At 41.8% G+C, this 14,478-nt stretch overlaps 1 pseudogene; it reads right to left on the reverse strand.

Moving 5' to 3' along the window:
* Positions 1-727: 727 nt before the first annotated feature.
* On the reverse strand, positions 728-2,500 carry LOC144237502 (cationic amino acid transporter 3 pseudogene; annotated as a pseudogene).
* Between the last annotated feature and the right edge of the window lie 11,978 nt (positions 2,501-14,478).

Here is a 14,478-nt window from a genome sequence, read left to right on the forward strand (position 1 = left end):
ATGTTAAAAATCGCAATGATATATCGCTTTACACCTGTCAGGATAGAAACAATCAAAAAGACAAGAAATAACAAGTGTTGGCAAGGATGTGGAAAAAAAGGAACCTTCATGCACTGTGGGTGAAATGTAAATAGGTGCAGCCACTATGGAAAACAGTATGCTTGTTCCTCAACAAATCCAAAATAGAACTGCCATATGATCCAGTATTTCCCTTGCTATGTATTTATCTTAATAAAAATACTTTCCCTAGTTTCTTTTAATAATAATTTTTAATGTGTCTTTATTTTTGAGAGAGAGGGGAGTGAGGGACAAGGAGCAGGGGAGAGAGAGAATCCCAAGCAGGCCCCACACTGTCATCACAGAGCCCGACTTAGGGCTCAATCTTACAAACTGAGATCATGACCTGAGCCAAAATCAAGAATCAGTCTAAACTGACTGAGCCACCCAGAAGCCCCGGTGAAAATTGTTTTAAAAACAGTGAGCAGACACAACTAAAAAGTAGCAAGTTAAAAAAGCAAACAAACAAACAAAATCCCTCACTCCACAATAAATATAGAGCTCTATTAGTGTTCTCCCACATCAACATCCCATGGGAGACCTAAATTTCTATGTGCTCAAGAGTACTCTCCATTATTATGCAGAGTGACCAGAATACATTCAGGTGTGATGATATCAAACAGAATATGCACTGGCACCGCTGAGTTCAAGGTCTAGTTTTGGTCCTAACTTAAGAGAGGTTAGAGGCCAGGCTGTGCTGAATCCCATAGCTGAAGTAGATAGCAAACCCAATCAGCATCCAGACACCAACTCGGGCCCAGGTGAGAGCTGTCATCTGCATCATCAGGTAAACATTCACAAAGATGCTCAGTAGTGGGAGGACAGGCAGAGCAGGGACCTTAAAGGGAAGGGGACTGGACCTCTGTGGCTGTCTCCAGATGACCCCAGTGATCCCAGTGATGAGCACCAGGAGCAGCACAACCACGGAAATCCACACTGGGTCTCCAGAAAGCAGAACTGGTGACTGGGCCAGTACCAGACAAAGAAGAATGATCAGCAGAACAAGCAGTGAGGAGCAAACATAGACAACCCGGCCAGAGAGTGGAGTGGGGGTGGAGCTGCCTGGAAAAACTAGTTCCTGTAGAGTCAGTGTCTCTGCTGCAAGTCTATTCTCCTCTTGCACCTCTGCTTCATTTCCCTCTTTCTGCATCTCAGGCTGATATCGGAGGATGAGAACACTAAATGCCACCAGGGAGTAAGTAAGCAGGGTAACAATTAACCTGAAGTCCACAAGATCAGTGAGTACAAGAAAGAAGGCCATGATTAATGCGATAATGCCAAAGATCACAGTGGCCACAATGCGGGTGTATGTGCCAGTATGGATCTTGGCAAGGACAGGGAATAGGAGGCCATCCTTTGCCATCATGTATATTAGCTGACGTATGGGGAGCATATAGCCCAAGAGGCTGGCAGAAAGACTACAGAAAAATCCAAAAGTTACAACATAGTAGGCAGGGGCCCAGCCAATATGAAGAAATGCCTCAGGCAAGGTGCTCCCTCGTTGAATCTTGTAGTAAGGCACCATAAGTGTAAGTGCTGCAGAGACACCAAAATACATCAAAGAGCTGATGAACAGTGAAATCACAATGCCCATGGGAATGGAACGCTGGGGATTCTGGACTTCTTCGACTCTGGTAACAATATTGTCAAAACCAATAAATGCATAGAAACAGGTAGCTGTTCCACGGAGAATCCCCTTAAAGCCAAAAGGCACAAATCCTCCAGACTCCTGAGTCCCCAAGGTAGAGGTATCATTGAGTCCAGCCTTTACATAGTCCTCTTCTGTGAGCTTCCAGTTGTGCAGGTCCCCTTTAATGAAGCCAGAGATGATGAAAAAAACAAGAACCAAAATTTTCAGCAGTGTGAACACTTTGGTAACCAGGAAAATCTCACTATTCCTGAAAGTCAGCAATCCAATGAATAACAACACAAGGCCCAAAACAAAGAAGTCTAAATATTGTACAAAGACATTGGGAATGTGGGGTGAGATACTATCACGCAGGGTCTGAAAGATCTCATTCCCAGGTAGGTTGTCAAAAGCTAAAGTCCAGGCACAGGCCACAATAGCTGTACCAGCAACAAAGAACAGAATGAGGTTCCAGCCAGTGATGAAAGCCCAGAGTTCACCTATAGTGACATAGCTGTAGAGATACGCAGAGCCAGAATAGGGAACCCGGGCACCAAACTCTGCAAAGCACAGCCCAGCCAACACAGAAGATAGGCCAGCCATCAAAAAGCAGATCATAGCAGATGGTCCTGCTTGATTGCTGGCCACCTCACCAGCCAGCACATACACACCTACACCCACTGTGTGGCCCAAACCCAGGGCCACTAAATCCAAAGTGTTCAGGCTTTTTGTAGGGGGAGTTTCAGCCATGTCTTGCTGCGGGTTACGTCTACGTATCAGCTTTTGACCAAATCTCTGAAGTGTCTGGCACAGCATTGTTGCTGGAACTGAAGAGGATCCTAGGATCAGCACTGTAGCAAGCTGAGAAATCCAAGAGTCTCAGATCAGATTCCGTGAGGCTAGTTAAGCCTAGTTGGGTTGGGGCTGCTGAGTTCTGTTGCTCAGGCTTCAAATCTGCTGCTTCATCTTCATCAGGTATGTGCTATCCTTCCATAATGCCTAGTAAATGATAAATACTTAGTGAACAATGATGTTCAACCAATAAATCAAAGTTCAGAAGTTTCATGTCACTTGTTGCAGCCCAAATATCACAGAAACTGATACCAAAGGACATCATAGAAAAATTATCCTTGCTTTCCCCAAGAAAAAGTGCAAACCTCCCCACATGCTTTTTTTTTTTTAAATGAACTACATGATATAATCCAATTGGGTTCATCTAGCACATAGCTTCATGTACTAATTCAGCTGTAAGACACAAAGCAAGGTATAAATTTATTGTGCAATAATTTATACATGGGATTTTGGTATAATGCTTAAGCATGAGTTAAGACACATTAATTCATAGGCTAGAGGGCTTTGTTTCAATTACAGAATCATTTTTAAAAATGGTTTTTTTATTGGGTGGCCTGGGTGGCTCAGTCAGTTAAGTGTCTGACATTTGAATTTATCTCAGGTCATGATCTCACAGTTTGTGAGATCAGGCTCTGCACTGGGCTCTGTGCTGACAGTGTGGGGCCTGGTTGGGATTCTCTCTTTCCCTCTCTCTGCTCCTCCCCTACTTATGCTCTCTCTCTCAACATAAATAAAAAACACTTTAAAAATCTTTATAAAAATAAAATATCATGAAGTTTAAAATAGAAATAATAGTTCCCAGTCTTAAAACTGTTGGCCTCCAATCAGCTAGCCAAAGTCAGATGTCACTTTGGCCCCCTTTCTCCTCATTCTGCATCATCCATTTATTTAGGTCTACTGATGGCAAAGAATGTACAGTCCAACCCTTCCCTTTACCCACCTAGGCCCAAAGGGATGCTGTGAGAAGAGAGGAAGAGGGAGAAAGAGACAGGGCCTTCATAACTACCTGAAAGACCAGACTGTCTGGTAAGAATATACTCAAGAAAAGGGTGCAGCAGTGTTGGGAGCAGCACTGGCCTCTCTGATGGCAGTCACAGCAAGGAAATGGCAGTGTTTGCACAGCTCCTGCCATGAGAAACGAAAACTGGTATCTCCTTCTGCTACTACTTGCTCATATTAGAAATGAGCCTGCTGGTATTGACCAGGCCTCACAATATTCCATATCAGACCCATATTCCGCACACAGATACCACATAAGGAAAAGCATATTCCTGCCTTTACAAAAGAGATTTTAGATGAGAACTCTGTGGGAGATTGTCAAAAGCCTCTTCCTATGGGCCTTGCATATCAAAGACAATTGAGCCTGGCCCCAAGACAAAGAGCCTAATTTAGAGTTTAGGAACAAACAGGGGTAGAACTTAACACGTAAGGCTTCTTCTAACTGATGACGTATGGCAGTCCCTTCCCCAAGGCATACCGTCTGCAAACACCCTCCCTTACAGGTGGCTGGGATGAGGCTAGAAAAGAGTAGCTAACACATAACCCAAAAGCAAAAGGCTAACACCTTTAGGGCCCCCGTGGTGTTCACACATTTAGCATCAAATAGGTTTCCACAAACTAACCAGTTCAAAAACATTCATCCTCTTGAGAGCCAAACAGAATAATTCCTAGCCTAACTATTTACGACTTAACATATATATGTCATCCTATTTTTTCATTAAGAACATCCTGTTATTTCCTTAGTTGTACAATTCAAGTTCACTATGATTGAGGTAATTCACAAAAGGCTTCCCATTGTAAAAATTCCTTTTTCTGATCTCATGTTGTTCTTGAACCTTTAAATAAAGACACCAAAACCGACAGGTCAGAGATGCCTGCCTGGTGATCAGAAAGAATCTTGGGGCTCTCTCACTCTCTCTCTCGCCGACACCATCCATCCTTCAGGGGCCCCTGGACCTGTCGGAGCAGGCCTCCGACACAGCAGCCAACAAGGATTCACTACCAAAAAAGGAGAAGAACTAGAAAAGCCATTTTATAAATTCTGACATTCAAGAAACTCACCCAAAGCAACCAGACAAAAATTAACTACAACTTTCATGCCCACAGTTATGAGAATATGATGGGCAGGCAGCAAAGAATTAAGTCTCCTAGCTCAGTAGCTCACAACTGAAATAATTCCTCTATCTTCTCCCTCACTGGATTCCAGATGAGAAGGTGAGCTCACTTCTGCTCACCTTGTGCTCTGTAAACACCCTGCACCAGCCATCTGTGATGTCAGCTGCCAGCTGCCGAGAGATCCTGCCCTGCTCTTTGAGCTTGTATTAAAACATTCACTTGTAAATCCCTATTAATTTTTCACAAGGGATTTTTTTTTGCTTGTTTGTTTTTGTTTTTCAGGTAGGCTCCATGTCCAGTATTCAGTGTGGGATTCAACATGAGGCTTGCAAGACCCTGAGATTAAGATCTGAGCCAAGATTAAGATTCAGACTCTCAACCAATTTAGCCACCCAGGTGTCCTCACAAGAATTGTTTTTAACTGGCTCAAACCATTTTCTAAGTATGTCAACAAACCCTGCATATGGTTCCCCCTTCCCCCTCCTCCCTGGATGCTATTCAAATAGGCTCCTCCTCAAGGGAAGCAAGGTTTTGGGTGAGCAATTCACAACAGTGCCCCAGAAATGCATAGTGGAGAATACAGAAAACAAAGTTTTCAGCCTCCACTCTCCTCTCAGGCTTTGGTTTTGAGAGAACTTTAGAAAATTTTGGCAGAGGTTTTTAAAGATGGAAAGAACAAGTCCAATTTGAAAAGTCTTCCTTTTAGATGCTCAAAAGGAACCCTTGGGCTATGAGTCAGACATTCTGTCTACAAATCCATCTAGACTCTTTATTTCTCACCCACCAGTTCCAATGTTGTGATTTACCAACAAACATACAAGATAGATGAGGGTCAATTCTTCACTCATGGAACCTTTCTACACTGTGAATGTGACTGACATGTCCCCTACCCACCCCCAGGCTTCAAACCCTTCAGTGGTTCCCACTGTTCTTCCTTTATAATCCTTCCTTCCTTCATAGTCTGATCTGGGTTGATTTTTCCAGCCACATCCCTGACTCCTTCCTGCTCCAGTTGTGAAATTTTACACTCACCCTGTTCCCCTGCCTTTAATGTCTTCTAGGCCCCTTCACACAGCTAACCCCCACCCTCCCACACTTTCTTTCAGTTCTTGGCTCAGAAATTGCTGCCTCAGGAAGTCTTCCTTGATGCTTATGCTGCCCTTCCTATGTGCTCTCATAGCACCGGGCTTATCCCATATGCCATTTATCTTAATGTAGCAAAATTTCAGGTCAACTGCCTGTCTCTTCCATCTGACTGTGACTTAGGTATTTAATAAGTATTTGTTGAGCAAATGTGCAAACAAAGAAGAGAAACCCAAAAGAGCACATAATCCAGAATTCCCATCTACTTGACTTTGTTTTTTTTAATAGTTTATTGTCAAGTTGCCTTCCATGTAACACCCAGTGCTCATCCCCACAAGTGCTCTCCCCCATCTACTTGACTTTAAATACATACTTTATAGCCAAGCAACCTTGATAAACCTGGCTCGGGTAAAGATATAAATTGTACTTTATTACTATATTTCTTGCAGAAGACAATCAAAACAAAAAGTGTGGAGAGAAAACCATGGGTGATGAAACCTTAACTGCACATTATTTATGGCAGGTATGAGCAACGTATTGGTGATAATGAATTGTCGGAGGCCACGCCGGCTCCGACAGGTCCAGGGGTCCCTGAAGGATGGACGGTGTCGGCGAAAGAGAGTGAGAGAGCCCCGAGATTCTTTCTGATCACCAGGCAGGCATCTCTGTCCTGTCGGTTTTGGTGTCTTTATTTCAAGGTTCAACAACCATATGAGGTCAGAGAAAAGGAATTTCTTACAATGAGAGGTCTTTTGTGATATCAATTGCAGAATTATCCCAGTCATGGTGAATTTACAACCAAGGAAATAACAGGATGCTCTTAGTGAAAGACAGGATAACATATAGGTTAGGTTGTACATAGATAAGCTAGGAGTCATTCTGTCTGGCTCTCAAGAGGATGAATGTTTCTGAATTGGTTTGTGTGTGGAAGTCCTCATGGGGGCCCTAAATGTGTCCATCTTGGCACCTGGGTTTATGTTTTAGCTACTCTTATCAATCCTCATCCCAGTTGCCAGTGTAAGGGAGGGTGTTTGTGGAATGTAGGCCTTGAGGAAGGGACTGCCATACATCACCAATTAGTAAGTTATGTTCTGTACTTATCTGTACTTTAACTATAAATTAGGCTCTTCTGATATGGGACCAGGCTCAATAGTGACTCTTGTGTTCTTAACCCCCTTTATTATCTAAGTCTTGGATCTGCAAGGCCCGTAGGAAGAGCCTTTTGACGATCGCCCATAGAGCTTTCATCTAAAGTCTCTTTTGTAAAGGCAGGAATATGCTTTTCCTTATGAGGTATCTGTATTCAGAATATGGGTCTGATATGGAATATTGGGAGGCCTGGTCAATACCAGCAGGCTTATATCCAACATGAGCTAATGGTAGCAGAAGGAGATACCAGTTTTCATTTCTCATGGGAGGAGCTGCAAACATTGTCACTTCCTTGCCGTGATTGCCATCCAGAGAGGCTGGCGCGGCTCCCGGCAATGAATGTTTGACTTTGAGGACACTGTTTTAAAAATAAAAGGCAGCCAACCACCCACGCCCAGTTAGAGATTATCTACTTTTCTGAAGGCATCACACTGAGACCTTATAGATGGGATGTCCTAACATAGAGGTTCTCAGTTCGGTAAACACAGGGAGGTATAATGAAGACAGCTGGGGATATTTTCAAACTTCAGATCCTCTTCGTCTTGACATTCTTGTCAAACTTATTCTGTACTTCCCCTGACTGGTCTAAACCATCCAAGCTGACAAGAAATTATTCTCAATTTCAACAAAAAGAGATTTTAAAAGCTTCTTTCACAGGAAGATGGCACAGTTAAATAGTTTGGAGTAAAGCTCTGCAGGAGTAAGCGCTGCTCAGTTTCAAATTGCAACTCAACCTTACACCTGGTAACTCTGGACAAATTAGTTCACCTCTCAGGGACTTAGTTTCCACAACAGTTAAATGGGAATAAAAGTAAATACTTCATAGGGTACTTGTGAGGAATAAAAGAAATTATGCTTGTAAAGTATTTAGCTCAGTGCCTACCATACAATATATACTTAATATAATATATTCTACCTAATATTTAATGTTGAATTCTTTTTTTTTAATGTTTTTTTAAATTTATTTCTAGGAGAGAGAGAGAGAGAGAGACAGCATGAGCAGGGTAGGGTCAAAGAGAGAGGGAGACACAGACTCCGAAATAGGCTCCAGGCTCTGAGCTGGCAGTCAGCACAGAGCCCGACGCGGGGCTCGAACCCACGAACAGCGAGATCATGACCTAAGCGAAAGTCGGACACTTAACGACTAAGCCACCCAGGCGCCCCTTAATGTTGAATTCTTATCTAAAGTCCCCAAACTTTGAAAATCAATTAGTGTCTCTAAATAACTAGAATTAGAACAATCCATTGAAACTTGAGCCTGTTTGCTAGGCATCATGAACCAAGGAAAATGGGGTTTTCCTCCATATAATTTGTCTTGAAATGCTAAGGGCTCTAATTAGACATTCTCATACATGCTGGTGCTAAACTCAAGGGTGTCCTAGGCTTAATGAGTTAGACCAGGTATCAAAATATGCAATACTCAAATATAATAATAATAATAGTAATAATAATAATAAATAATATCTTGCCCTGTGGATGCCTCATCTTATTTCTGGAAGAGGAAGTGCTCAGTACTATATTGTTAAGAGCAATGAATATTATGTCAGCAGTTTTGGATTGGAGTGCCGGCTTTTTTGCTTATCTATATAAACTAGGGTAATTTGCTTAAGCTTCAGTTTCCTCATCCACAAGAAAAATTAACTTCACTTCCTTTGCTAGATCAACATGAGAATTGGATGAGAAAATACAAACCATGAAACACTCATGATGGCAGGGTAACCAAGATCACCATCCTGAAGCACAGTCTTAGTGGAATTTAGAATGCACACACCCTCCCACCCCAAACCCTTCTCTGAGGTAAACACTCCAAAGAGACTCTCCTGAATCCATAAGGAGGCTCATATGAGTATATTCATCACAGGACTGCGTGTGGTAGCAAGAAGTCAGAGCTATGCCAGTATCTGTTACTAGTGGAATACATAAGTAAAATGTGCCATATGAACACAATGGAATACTACACAGCAATCATGAATAATAAAGTAGATTTACAAACATAAACATGGGTAAATCTCAAAAACAGTGTTAGATAGCATAATCAAAGCATGTGAGGTGTATAGCACAATGCCATTTATATACGTTTAAAAACAGCCAAAAAATATTATATATTTTCCAAGGATACACATATATATCTGTTAAAAATGTTACAACATTCCTCTTCTCACAGTCTCCCACTGGTTTCCATTTCCATTCAGATTAGAAGCCAAAGTCTGCATTTACAATGGACTACAAAGTCCAACAATATTTGTCACTGATGTAGATACTTCTCAGCCTCTGCTTCTCTCACTTTTCAGTTATTTTTTTCTCTAGCCACTGGCTTCTAACCATTCTGTCTCCTAACATACCAGGTAAGACCTTGCATCTAACCTGACAGTTATTGGTTGTCCCCAATAACTGCACCACTTGAGACCCAGATATCCACATGGATGCTCCCTTACTGCATTTCATGAAATAGCATATGTATAGCACAGCTTTCATCAATTGCCCCATAAAAAATTCAACCACCCAACTACCCACAACATATCTTATTCCCCTGCCCATCCCCCTCTACAGCACTTATCACTATTTAATGTAGTGTATGTTTTACTTATTTGGTCATGATTTGACTCACTCTAAAAGAATGTAAGGCACATGAAACACAACTTTTTTTTTTTTTTATTAGTTTGCTTCCGGCTGTTTTCCCTGCATCTACAACTGTACCTGAAACAGTCAATACTATGTATTTGTTGAGTTGATGAATGCATCTAAATACACATATAGAGCATGGGCTGGAACAGCATTGTTAAATACACTAAAGCAAGTGCCTTCACTGAAGAAGGGAAATGATAATAAAGGTCAGGATGAAAGGGGAAGATAACGTGCATTAATATGGGGCTTTACAGAATGCAATGGTATATTTCAGTTTCAACAAAGGAATTGCATGAGGTGATGTCATGAGGACCTGGTTCAGAGCCTGATAAATGGCAGGCACTAAACAGACTTACAATGAAAGAGGGCCAGAATCTATAATTATCAGGTATAGAAAATACAGAGAAGCAATGTCTGCTAGAAAAAGGGTGGAGAACAAAGGAAGATGGGACACCACTCATACCAGTCCCTCTGTACCCATTTCCCATTTCCCAATTTCTCTTTCTCCTTCAGCTCCTTCAACTGTTTCTGGAGGCTCCTTACTGAGCACTAAGGATGCTCGTACCACATTTCTCTCTCTGGGGAACCATCTCCAGCCACCTACCTTCTAACAAAGACACAACAGTGGTTCTTAACATTTGTTGAATCATAGAGCCTTCTGACGTTGGTCACCTCAAAGTAATGTCCTACACTCTCTCAAAGTCCATCCAAGGACCATGAGCCAAAACCCCAGAGTCGGACCATCTGAATGGCAGGGTTGGAGATGGGCACGGCTTTTGATGATATCTGTTTCCCTCAACTGTGTTGTGCAGCGTGGTCCTTGTGCTCTTCCCACTTTTACTGAAGATGAGGGAATGTGGGCTACCAACAAAGTATGAAAATACCAGGAAATCAACCCAAAGAACAAAACATCTGGGAATTACATAGCCATATTTTATGACTCCAACAGAAGCAGGCAGAACAAACAGATGAACAAACAAATTTATAGAAGAGAAAGCAAATCCATGACTGGGACTCCTGAGAGACCCTACCACAAATTCAGTTTATAACAACACAGAGAAACATCATCCTCAAATGCCATGTTCAAAAATTCCCTTTCTCTGTAAAATAATCTGTGATTATTCCAATAGTTTATATTCAGTCCAGACTCTCTGAGTCAGCTGGCAGAACTGATTTTCCCCCTCTACTTAGGCCCCCTTTCTAACCCAGCTTCTCACATCCTGACCTACCTTTCCTGGGATGAGCCTCTAGCCTAAATACCTACCCTGACACGGATGCCTTCCTCACTCCTTTAAGTCAAGTCTCGACTTTCTAGCTCTTCCCAACCCTATTTTACAACCTTTCCACCCACATCTAAGAAGCCTTTCCTAAGCCATCCTGACTGGTCCCATCTCTAAACCTTCCTCCCCTTCCTGTCAGCACTTATTGCCCATCCTGATACTCAACTGAAACTAATTTTCCCTTTCTGTTAGCTGTTATCATGAGTTTGTCATTTAAAATTCCTTTAATGTCTAAAAGCTTCCATAAGTAAGGGCCAGGATCCATATATTTCCTCCTTCTGAATTTTATACTCTCACCTCCAATTCTCACTATTCAGGAAAAGGATCTGCTCATAATTGTACCAAACAACCAAAAGAGGCATTTAGGACAGGGAAAATTAATATATAGATGTGTTGATTGACTATTATATCTTAAGATTCCAAGAAGTAGGATTTTTGGGGGGGAAAGAGAGAAAAATTCTCCTCATTATTCTTCCCCAAATGCCCTTTATAAACAAGCTTGCCAACACACTTGGTTGGAACTGAATCCCACCCAGAATGTTCAAGCCCTAAATCAGGAACTTTAGTTCAGAGGAGTGGGTGGGAAGATAGAATTCTCTTGGCTTTGATTTACCACCAAAATTGTCAGCAGCAAAAATGCTTGGAGCAAAACCACAGCCATGGCTATTGTTAGCACAGTTTTAAAAACTCCATATCCTTACTGTCATTTTGTGGGAAGAACACAAACTAATAACCAGGGCCCTAGACTTCAAATCTAGAATCATTGGGAAACATACACAGGTGCAGGAGGCAGAGAAAAATGGCATTTGGCAAATTGGAGTGCCAGGTATATGTGCAAGATATAGGGAAACATTGAGGGAGACCAAAGAGACCCAGATTTTGTTGAGCTGCAAGTAATGCACAGCTGCAAGTAATGCACATATGCTATTTTATTTAATCCCAATAACAACCCAATGAAACAATTATTATTATTCCACCTTACACAGTCAGAGGCTGAACAACAGTCCCAGGCTCATATAGCCAGTATGTAGAAAAGCTTTAATTTGAATTTGGTTCTTTATTACTTCAAAGACCATAGTCTTTCTCCCACAGAACCCTACCTCCACAAAGAGTCAAGACTTCTAGTAAAGAAGTATTTGAGCCAGTTCTTATCTTTGTGCCCAGGTCACCCTATGCTGATGTAACCACTTTCCTCCCAAGTAGATACTGATAGGCTAGAGTTAGAAGCACTGGGATCATTAAATCTGAAAGCTCCATCTAAACCATGTCGTGCTAAAATCCAAACCTGATCTAGGGTAAAAATGTCTCCAGGCCATCCTTGTAGATGCCAAGAAAGATTCCGAAGCAAACCAGTAGTTTCCCAGAGATGATTTTATAGCTAATTGTAATTCCTGCCCACAACTTTAGCCCATTTACTTTTGCTTGCTTTTAGTGAAAATATAGGTAACATATCCCTAGGGACCAAGTATAAGTCACCCTCCTGAGACTTTTTCCATCATCCTATTCTTTGATTATTCTATTTCAAATATTTTCTAGTCACAGCCTCATTCTTAGTAAGAAAGAAACCACCTTCAGTGCACTTAGGAAGTGCTAGAGAAGAAAATGAAACCTTGATTCTGATTGTGCAAAGGAAGATGGGGGTGGGGATGGACATTTTCTTTTCTTTTTTTTTTTTTAAATATTTTTATTTCTAGGAGAGAGAGAGAGAGACAGCGTGAGCAGGGGAGGGTCAGAGAGAGAGGGAGTCACAGACTCTGAATGAGGCTCCAGGCTCTGAGCTGGCAGTCAGCACAGAGCCCGACGCGGGGCTCGAACCCACGAACCACAAGATCATGACCTAAGCGAAAGTCGGACGCTTAACTGACTAAGCCATCCAGGCGCCCCGGATGGACATTTTCTAAAATGTGAGCCCAATGGAAGAAAGATGGTTGCAATTTCCCTGACAACCTAACACCACCAGGCGTGGCCTTCCTAAACCTCAGCTATCATTGATGGCTTCCAGATACTGCCAGCATACACCATTGTGAAACATCTGTCAGAAAAAATAGTCCCATTGGGACAAAGAAGGGTAGGAAGACAGATGGTTCCAGATTAAAGAATACAGTTTAACAAAACATCTTTTTAAGCTTTCTAATTCACTTGGCCATTTGCTCTCAGATTTGTCTGCCAATGAGGAGCAGAATGGAAATATTTGTCAGACAATGGCAAGCTCCTCTTTATCCTTAAGTCAGAAGAAAGTCAGTACTAAAAAAAAAATGTCAGTTTGCCAGTAACTCCAAAATATGATTAACCCGATTCCAGACCTAAAACGTCAGAATGATGTCAGAAAAAGGGACTTCAGCTATGTCAGATTGATAATTCTGTCTTGGTTATTGTTGACAACCAGAGACATGACCTGGTATAATATAAAAATGGGCATTAGTGTTCCTTAATATGACCCATGTCTGTGACCAGCTCTGAGCTCACAACATCTAGAGTAATGTTGGATATGAGCACAAAGACCTCAGGCATTGATACAGACTCTGTCTATTTTTGAATCTCTTCATTATTTTTAAAGTTATTATGGATGCGTGCTGGAAGCCGCACTGGCCTCACTGGATGACAGTCACAGCGAGGAAATGGTAGTGTTTGCACAGCTCCTGCCATGAGAAACAAAAACTGGTATCTCCTTCTGCTACTACTGGCTCATGTTGGAAATGAGGCTGCTGGGANCTATTTAGTAAACAAGGAAAAAAAAAAGTCTCTTCCTAAGGGCCTTGCAGATCCAAGATTTACATAATAAAGGGGACTTGAGTCTGGCCCTGAGACAAAGAGCCTAATTTAGAGTTAAAGGCAGATATCCACCCCCACCCAATTGTTTCTGCCTGGAGCACTGGCTACCCGCCCCCCCCCCAAGGCATTTGTTATCAAGTATTTGGAGTGACTTATTCTTGCCTGAATATCCTGATTGCTCCCTGTGGAGGAAACTATTGAAGAACTTCTTCTTTTGTGATTATGAGAGCAAAGGTGTCTCCTGAAAGACCTGTTTGACCCCTGCTCACAAAGAAGTAACTTCACCCTTTTTATGCTAAAAACTTTTGTCTGGTATGCTAAAGATGCTTTCCTTTCCCCATAGGATAAGCATCTAAATCCCCTACCTCAATCACTATTGATAAAGGTTATGCATGAGTCTTCTACAAATCTATGTTCTGGGAAATTCTTACATATCAAAGAAGTTTGTCAACAGAAATCATTGTCTAAGGCAAATGCCACTTCTGTGCCATCCCCCAAACACTTAATGATAAAATAAAGTTGAGCCCTGTCAGAGCGGAGATGCCTGCCTGGTGACCAGAAAGACTCTCGGGCCTCTCTCATCCCTCCCTCGTCGACACAGTCCATCCTTCAGGGACCCCTGGACTCCAGCAGGAGACAGATTCGAGATAAGGAATAGTGGATACTATGTACATGCTATCAGTATAGGAAGATCAACAGAGAAGATAAAGATTGTCTATTTAGTTACAGAAGAAGGAAAACCCCAAATATGTACAGAAACGGGGGAATGACAGAACAACCTCTAAGGATCCTATGTATAATCATGGATATTGAATAAAAAGTAGTAATGAATCTAAGATTTTTAACTGAAATCATTGGTTTCATATATTTGAGGATCACTAACCTAGCCCTCAGTTCAATTTAGCTGATAGGAAATCA

This window comes from Crocuta crocuta, unplaced genomic scaffold (genome assembly GCF_008692635.1).
Source record: "Crocuta crocuta isolate KB4526 unplaced genomic scaffold, BGI_CrCroc_1.0 scaffold276, whole genome shotgun sequence".
Taxonomy (NCBI): domain Eukaryota; kingdom Metazoa; phylum Chordata; class Mammalia; order Carnivora; family Hyaenidae; genus Crocuta; species Crocuta crocuta.